We start from the raw sequence: 10,149 nt of genomic DNA on the forward strand, positions 1-10,149 counted from the left end.
AAGCCATGAATTTGGTTCCTGTTCAAATCTACAGTGGTTGAATTCTCTGCTAAATGTTTAGCACCTGCCTCCCTTCACTGCATGTCAGCATGGACAACCTTTCATTCAAATACAAACTGTGTTTATAATCTCCCATATTTTTTCTGAAGATACCACAGAAGACTGAGAACTAGTTTATGTATGTGCTACAGCTTTTTTTTGATCCCTACAGCTGCACACTGGGCATTTGCAGGGTTCTTGTTTGTCACTCCTAGGTACCACCAGGTCTGCATGTATGCTCACTGGGTTCTGCCTGCTATTATGATATCCAGGTGTTTTTTTAACATAAAAAGACCTTGATTTTAAATAGATCAGAGGAAAGCATTTTGATCAAAAGACCGAGTTTTGTATTGTACTTTCAAAGAAGTAGGTATAGACAGAGTTTGCTAATTTGAAGCATGAAGTAGCCCTGATATTCAGAGACTCCATTTCCTACGAAGGGACATCTCCCAGACGCAAATCCTCCATCACTATTTATGGTCAGTGCCAGACCAGATCCCAAAGAAATCACTGGAAGCTCATCTTCATTGGCTCTAAGGTTTAGCCTCCGCTGACTTGACGATGCAGATGATCAGACTATTGGAGACATCTAAGGAAGCATACACACAGTTGCTGCTGCAGAATGGCAAAAGTAAGACACATTAACACCCACGCTGCCACTGCTGTGCACTACACAACTCAGCAGGGAAGATTCTTAAGCAAGAGGGATTTTTCTTCGGACGTTTTATTTGCCTCAATCTGGTTTAAAGAATATTTTCTCAGAATACGTGCATCTTTTTTAAAAAATGGCATTACCAGAGCAGTGCCTCTGCAAGGAAAAGATGTGGTAAGTAAAAAAGACACCTGAAAATTTGTTTTCTTCAGAAATTCTGTGTTCTCCAGCACCGATGTTGATTTTCTTATTGGCCTTGAAGAAGCACTGTTACATGCATTTTAGCTGTTAGCAAAACCAAGTAAGACTGCCAGGTATCCAAAATGCCTGCGCATCTTTTCCATTACACCAAGACGAACACTGCGCTCTGCTATAAACACAGGGTCTGGTCACATTCCCATCAAAGTTAGAGGCAAATTTCCCATTGACTTCAGCAGTGTAACACAGGGCCTTTACAAAACAGACAGGGCACCTTTGTATTTCCTACTGAATATGAAAAAGAAAAACCCAAGTACCAAAGTCTTTGATCAAAAAGAAAACAAACACATCTTACGGGCTTTTTAATAACTTTTTCCCCAATAAAAAGAGTAAAGTTGGTCTGAAATTATTATACCTGTTTGAACAGAAAGCATATTTTCTTCCTAGCTAGACATTATATCATTCAATCTATGAACACAGAGATGTAATATAAAGTAATAAAGAGGAAATACAACATAAAGTAAGATTCAGACATATTAAATTGCTTAATGAAAACACAAGAGAAAAAGAGTGAGTAGAAAATATGGTTTCCTTTATTGAGAAAAATCCCTTTTCAAATGCTTAATCAATAATAAGGTTCATATTTCCTGACTTGAGATATTTTCTACATTTATTTTTTTAGAAAATTATTAAATATGTTTAATGAATATAGATCGTGATTTTTCTGCAGCCCAGCCTGGCAGCATCCTGGATAGACTGTTCTCTGCTTACTCTGTTTCCCTTCTGCAGCTGACTGTTCCAACCAGCGCATTTCATAATTCCATTTCAGATCATTCTTGTCACTGAATCCTACCCAGTAAATGTAAATACGTATTTGCAAATGCACCTAGGGAAAAGGAAATCCTGTAGGATCATGTTGCCGGTAATTTGGAGATGAGTCAAATTAACAATGGAACATTTGTTATCACTTAACATTTGTATGTTCTTGTACTGCAGAGCAGATTGAGGCTATGAGTATTGTAGTCAAACCACCAATATTCCTGTTTCCATATTCTTTGACCCTAATTCACTGTCCACAGGCTATTAGATATCTGGAGTCTAGTGACCAGAATGTAAGAAAGTAAGACTTCCATCAGTGCGTGAGGCTTTAAACCCACCTTAAACTCTTCCATCTTCTGCCTGAGTATATATGGTACAGTATGCTTCTGAACCTTCTTACTCCGTGAGGTGGAATATCAGAATTATCACTTAAAGTAGTTGCCACTCCGGAAGGTTGTAGAGCACTCATCTTCTCTCAGGATCCTGCGGGAGCTTTAAATTTCCTGCTCATCATGGACAGCTTTCGCCCAGTACAGGGCTGCAAGCAGCCAGCGCCAGCACAGTGTATTTGGGTAAGGCCCAAACCTCTGCATGTAGTTCCCAAAGGAGGAACAGGGAAAGGAAGGCATGGCAAGTCTATAAGATAACCTTAACTGTGGTATCACCAGGTTTGGAGCCTCGATGGTGCTGGCAGTCTTGTAGGATGCAGATTCTGTGGCACAGGGACCTGTGGAGATCATGGAGAGGGAACAGAAAATTCCCAGTGCCTGGGGAAGCTGGGATGGAGAAAGAAGCCCAAAGTATCTGCAGCAATGGTGCAGGGAAAGAGCTATGGTCTGGGGAATCCTAAGAGGTAGGTGTGTAGATAGACAACAGTCAAGCGTGAAGGGAGAAAAGAAGTAAGCACGAGTACCCTCTGGGGAAGAGGTGGTGGGCACAGAAAAGGAAAGGTGCATGTAGCTCTCAGCTATATGAGGATGTCAAAAAGTTTGATCGCTCCTGGACTAGCCCATTTCTTCTCTATTTGTTCTATGATCTGATGTCAAGACAGCAATCCAGATCCTCCATGTATGTGAGAACTGCTTGTTTTGGATAGCCGGTATCCAGAAAATGAGTCCAGGGCCAGCAGACACAACCAAGAACCTATGGAAGATGGAGGTCCTTCTGGACTGCCACCTGATTGCCAGCTGGAGGCTTCCAGCATGGCATCTATGCTTAGGTTGTACTTGTTCTTTGGCAACTGGTCTCAAATTTAGGAAAAAAAAAAAAAAAAAGGCTTCTATGGTGACAACAGTTTCTACAGGGTGCATGATCTGCAAATAGCCAGATCTCCACATTCCCCCACCCCAGACCACTGGGGATATAAACCCACCACTCTCCATCCCTGAACAGTACCCTGTGAGTGCCTCTTGAGAGGTCAATAAAAATCAGTGAATATTGGCTGAAGTTCCTTAAACTGCACTTTATAAATAAGGGGGTGGGGGTGGGGGTGGGGGGAATAACAGTGTGGTTTGAGCTGGTTTGAGCTGCACCCGTGGCAAAGCGGCAGGGGGGCAGAGGGGCTGGAGCTGCCCACGTCTTGCACATGCCATGCGGCACTGGCTGCAGGGGAGAAGCAGCTCCTGGAGATGCTTCGGACAGTCGTACTGGGGCGAGGGAAGTCACAGAAGGGGGTCAGGCAGACAGAGAGAATACACCATAGCGTATTGAAATAATCTTATTTACATATCTGAGTTAAATTTGGCTAGTTTCTAAGGAGTATGACTATAGGCAGTATGCACATATCACCTGGAGCATCACCTCCTTCCATTATAAACTTCTAATGATGGTTTATAAACAGAAATGCGGTCAAGCTAGAAATAAGCTGTCACACAAAATGCTGACATCTCTAAATACCAAGAGTATCCAAGAGATATTTTTTTCTCATTAAAAATATTGCATTTGTTTTTCTCAGAGGAAGTAGAAGTCATAAGAAAAATCAACATTACGTTACCTAATCTTTCTCATTTTCATTTTTAATTCCCCCAGCATGAGGCTGGGATAGCTCTGCTCCTTTGCACCGAGTGCCATGACAACCAACAGACCCATCAGGTATCTGAATAGGCATTCTGCTTGTTACCTGGGGAAAAATGTACGCACCAAACGCTTAAACTCTTTATAAACCTATTAAATATAAATAACTAATAGGATTTGACCTAGATAGCTGGATGTAATGTATCATAACATCCCAATATAAAAAAAAACCCTAAGTGTAAAAGCATTTATATACGTTACAGAGACTAAGCAAAGTTGCTACAATGAGTTCATCAATTGTATTATGTTTTAAGAAAAGCTTTCCTTAAACAAAATCCTTTCAAAGTGAAAAATGTGAGTACAGTATTCAAGACCTTAGGTACTAATTCTATGCTATAAATACAAATTTCCATGAACAGTGTAGTTAAAGCACTTCAAACGTGTACTTTTATAAATTATATACATCATAAATCTGGGTAATTAGTATCCCCAAAGAAAAATGTATTTTAAATTGCCCTTAGAGCTCTAGCTTTTGCGCCTTATTGGAACCTAAAGCACACAGGTAAAATACCACAGCTTTTAGCAGTATTTGTATATGAAACAAGCTGTAGTTACATACACATTCAAACACAAATAAACAAAATAAAGATATATTAATTTCTTGCCACCAGCTGTTACACAAACATCACTTATGAACAGGCATATCCAACTCAACTGTCAGTCTTGTTTTTCTACTTCATCTCACAGTTAATCGATACATGCTAGAAATTTTGTATGATACCAATGTCCAGTTTGCATTTGATGTGCAAAAACCAACAGTATATCCATCTTTACTTCTTGTCCTTATAAATTATGTTATCATTTTCACAGATAACCTATTTAAATGTCCTAATGTTTTCCCTAGGAAGCAGCATTGCTCTGGCAGCTGGCCTTTGCAAGAGAATATAAGATTCTCATCTGAAAAATGACAAAGAGCTGTAAGACCAAGCCTCACATTCTTCAGCTGACTCAAGGATTTCATTTAATTAGCACATCTTTATCTCAGCCAAATTTAAATGAATGCATTTCTTGGTAACACAGGAAAAAGGCCTAGCACTTGCACCCTATGACCTAGGTAAAGAAACTGCTTTAAAGACAAAGGATTCAGGGTTCCCTGGCTGATTTTAACTTTATTGAGTTTAATTATCCTGTTCTCTAATCAGTATTATCCCATTCTACTGCAGCTTCCTCCTCAGACATCTCTCCAGTCTTCTTCCCTCATATCACTACATTCTCAAAGCCTTTATTTTGTAATTGATTTTATTTTCTTCTCTTAAATGTCTTTCCAAACACTTAATGTTTTTTTCAGTCTCCCAAATAACATCCAGAGATGTTCAAACATTAATGGCTTTGCTTCCAGCTACTGACCAGTCATATAAATCTCTTCACACACCACAACTCTCATCATGAAAATTGGATTCAACTCTGTCTCAAACTTCAATACAAAATCTGTTTGAAATCTGCTGATTTAAAACAGTGTGCCACTAAAAATGCAGTTGTCAATGCAAAATGACCACCTTCATGACTCTGTTTTGACACATTTGAATCTGTGCGGAAGTCCAAAACAAATTAATTTCATTTGTAGGTGGGAGACAAATAAAATTAATTTGGGTGGAGGTTTCACCATCAACTAATTCCATTAGACTCACCGCTGCCTTTCATCTGGTACTACACTCATTCATCTTTTGCTCAGAAACAGGAAGAGGAGGCTGCTGCTTCTGCCATCCTGATTTAGACCACATGAGCTCCAGCGAAGATGCACAAGTTGGCTTGAGGCTGGAATTTGGCCCACAGGAGCTGGTGAGATCACTTTTCCTCTGCTTGAGACCAAACTACGCTCACAGAAGTGCAGCAGAAAGAAAGACTGTAGGAAAACATAACTAAACTGCTTGTATATGTTGTCCGCTGTGGAATGTTCTATAATCTATTAAGTTCTTATTCCTCTGCTTCATGACAGTCTAAGTGGGAAAAAAAGATAAACATTTAACTAACATGTGAGAATACTTCTCAAGGTCACCCCAATTATTTATTATTGGGACGTTTTTATTTGGTTTGCAGCTGTTGCAAGAGAATTCCTTTCACTGAAGTATCTGCTGGCTGTAGTTTCTAACAGAAAATCTATTAACTGGAATTGAATATCAAGACTACCAGGTATGCACAGCTGCACTATAGAAATGTACATTATCTGGTTATCTCTTGCATGATATTCCAATTTTTTAAAAGTTTAAATGCGTGTTTGAAAGAGAAACATGGGGGTATAAGATTGAGAGGAAAAATATGTAAAAGCAAAAGCATCACATAATCCCTGCTGAAGATATTTCTAAAAAAAACCCAAATATCAGAGAAATGAAGCCCCATATATGACCCAGGGTTAATTGTACTCAACTACCTATGAAATATATGTACATTTCTATGAGCAGACACAGAAGTGTGAGAAGTGTGTTTTCAGCAAATGAGGAAGACTGAGTGAATGATGCACAAGCACCATTAGCGACAGCCCTTGGAGAACCAAACCAAACAGATCACTGCTCCTGTGAGAAGTAGCGGGTAAACAGGATAGAAAATGTAGAAGTTTGACGAACAACAGGACTGTGGTCTGACATGGCCAGGATAATAAGCAAAAGCAAGCAAGGACAGTAAGTGCTGTCAAGTGTAGGGAAATCAGCTGCATTACATGCACAGGCAGCAGTACTTGGTTCTGGGAATTCTGCATTTTGGGACTAACTGCAAACTACTTTTGCTGAACCAGTGGCTACCAGCTCTAGAATGGTGTCTGTCCCCTTTACAGGCTGGCAATTGCCAAAAACCAACCTGGGGTTTCAGTTGAGGCTGTTTGCAAAAACCAATGGAACTGACATGTGGATAATGTAGACAGTTCCCTTCCGGCTGTCGGGTACCTGCAGCCAAACTCCTGCCAGCCCACACAGCTCCAGCTCTGCGTAGGGTAGTAACTGCGGTATCTCTACAACAAATTTCTTTCAGTTCTTCAGCACCTGGCAAAATATTTGCTTCTCCTTCATGTGCACAGTGCTAGCGTTACAAACAGAAGTTACTTTAATTTATTCAATATGCTGTCCCCTTTCCTACACTGCTGTTACACTGGATTGCCCTAAACCTGGGGTCACTCTGCATTTCCCATCTTGTCAGCCATTAGAGTTAGGCCAGCCTCCGAGCCCTGCTTTACACCTGCTCCTTTAGCCCAGGTAACCATGTGGGGATCACGTGAAAATAATTAAATGAGAAATTCCTCACCATCCTTTGGACACACAAAACCAGACTTTTCATGGGAACAATTCCCGGGAGAGGACACCTCATGGACCGCTTCAGTGTGTGAGAAGTCCTGAGCCAGGCTCTCGGGAGCACACGACGGACAGACAGGACAGCCAAGCTTCCCAACCCTTTCAGTCCCAGGTGGGTGTCCTGGTTCAGCTAGGATAGGATTAAGTTTCCCCAGCAGTGGGGGGAAGCTCTAAGCCGGGTTATTCAATACCATGCTGACGTCACCTCCTGGCGCCCAAGCGCGGGAGCGCAGGAGAGTCGGTTAACGGGTGTGTTATGTGATCTCTCTGCTCTCACTGCTGTATCGGTAGATATCTTTCTCTGTTCATTGTTATTACTGTTACTGTTATTGTTATTGTTATTGTTTGTTGTGTTGCTGTTGCACTGTTGTATTAAACCTTTCCTTATCTCAGCCCCGGGGTTTGTATTTCACTCCCTTTGTGGGGGAGGGGCAGCGGCCACGTGGTCTCAGACCCCGGCAGGGACTAAACCATCACAGTGGGCATCGTAGGAATCCAAGGCACTGTTGTGCCACCTTTGCATTTCAAACACCAATCACATGTATCCCACCCCCTTCTTCAGTGAATGCAGCCCACAGCAAACCCAGAAATCGACAGAGCTGTTTTCTTGCATCACAGCAGGACAGTGTTAGGGCTTCTCTGTCTCCTACCTTCAGCAAAGCATTCAGTCTACCAGCAACAACCCTCATTTGGGGTTCAAATGAGGGAAAAAAGAGGCTTGATACGGTATTTGCTATGTACAATGCATGTGTGAGAAAGAAAAGAGTCAATTTCTACTGCAATTACGGAGAAAGACTTTGGCATGGGAATTTTCCTCCTCCCTCTCTCAGTCCAACGCTGCTTCTAAATGTATTATTTTCTGGCTGTCTTCATTTTCAGTGCACTATTCCTCTGTCATTCTCACTATCACAAGGATCAGTAGATACTAATAGCATTACATGGGCGGGGTGTTAGCCTTGCAATAACTTCTGGAGACATGGTCACATGGTTTATTAATTTATCATATATCTTTGACCAGCTCTTTTCCCCTTTGCCCTCTAACCTATCTTCCAGGGCCTCATGCAAAGACTGCACAGCACTGAGAGGCTATAATGCACATCTTTGTTTTACTTAGATCAAGTGGTCAGGAAGAAGTTTTCTCTTCCTACAAATATCAAATCACCTTTGCTAAATATTAAACTAACTTGTACAAGGCCTAGGAAAGACGAAACTTGCTCCCTGGTTTGTGAGACAGATATATATGTAATAACATTCCTGCTCAAAAATTCAACAACTAAAACCACTGTGACAATAAGAGTTTTGCCACATGGAAAATGGAAGATTGCTAGTTTCCTAGTGACTGTCAGTTTTTTCTCCTAGCCCTGGAAGAAGCCAAGAAAAATGCTGAGAAACTATTTACAGTATTTTATTCTGTCTTATAGCACAGTGCAGTTAGAAGCCGGGGGGGCACAGGGCTCTATTACCTTCTTACATGATAAAACAGATGGTGTGAGAAGGCAAAATCCAAAGAAGATATGTTACTTGAGTTGCACATAATATTATTACACAAGCAACAGTTTTTGACATTTAGAAGTATGGACACACTTCTATTTCTACCACAAACGTCTGTGTAAATGAAACCAGCTTATACCAGGAAACACTGACCAAGAACACCTGCTACTCCTAACAGCAACTGCCTGTTGCTATACGCTGGTTACAGACCTATTCCATAAACTGCATTTATTTCTGTTTATCAAGGTTGTTTACATGAAACTAATTAAAAACATCCAGATCATTGTTTTATAGTCCCTAACACATAGACAACAGAAACACCATTTTAAAGACATGTTAAATAAAACACTGGTTTGCTTTTTCAGGTCTGGCTGACTAAACCTGCACTTACTATAAGGGTACAGGATCAGGCAGACTTGTCAGTACTGCACACCAGCAACAATAAAGGACACAGAATGACAACAATCCTTCCCAATAAATACCAGTTTTATCTGTGCTGAAATCTAGACTTCTTGTTTCATGGTATTTTTATAGACTACACTTCATATGCATTACATTCCGGGAAACAGTTATGATGCAAGAATATTGTTACACTCCCTTTTATAGTTATATTATGAAATACTGCTAAATGAAAGGAAAACACTGTTTCAGTAGACCACTGAGACAGCATTGCACTACAGGAGAGAAAAAACAGTCCAGACCTCTGTAGCATTCAAAAATCTTTCCTCTACATAATCGTGGGTTTTATTTACATATTCAGAGTAAGGAATATTCTGCTGTAAGAGACATAGATGCCATTTGTTACTGGGAGAAACGTCTTTTATAAATGCTTGTGTAAGACAGCTTTATGTGCCTCCAACACAGTATTTACGTGATTTGCCATAAATATATTGCTTCTTCAACTACCTCAAAAACAGTGACAAAAACCAGAGGCATGGTCAGCCAGCCACAAGAGTACACACGTTACTGCCTCACAAGTAGCTGGAAGGCTAAAGTTTCTGTTAGAAGAGAAAATAATTAAATAGATTGGAATTGCTAATTTTAACTCTGCCTAGCCCACCCAAAATAATACCAAAATAATCTTGTGATTTGGAAATTACTACACATTTTAAGTAAATGAAAAAGGTCATGAAACATTAAAGGGAGACAGAGAGGCAGGCACATGTCTTTTTATATGATATGAGGGTATTTATATCATGTCATTATCATTTGAGAGAGAAAAAGAGATACCTATCTGATGCACTGGTTTGGATAAGGAGAGGTGATTCTTCCTTCAGTGAATAGATAACATAGATTAATTTACAAATATACTTGCATATCTTCTCCTGATAGTTCATGATGTGATTTATAAACTTCACTTCAGAAACAGCAAGTCTAATACTCCCAGTAAATGTTCAGGAATTTTGTAGTGCTGACGATATCACTACAAACATAACCTAGAGTCACTGCAGCAGCAGTATCGGAGACACAGTATGTGCGCAGCATCCGGCATGTGCAGGTGTCAAAGAGGAGGAGAAGCACAAAAATCCTTTCCTTTTTGCAGGTTCATATTGCTCCCATTTCCTAAAATATAGGATTAGGCATGTGCCAGTTACACCA

The sequence above is a fragment of the Strix uralensis genome, chromosome 2, assembly GCF_047716275.1.
Source record: "Strix uralensis isolate ZFMK-TIS-50842 chromosome 2, bStrUra1, whole genome shotgun sequence".
NCBI lineage: Eukaryota > Metazoa > Chordata > Aves > Strigiformes > Strigidae > Strix > Strix uralensis.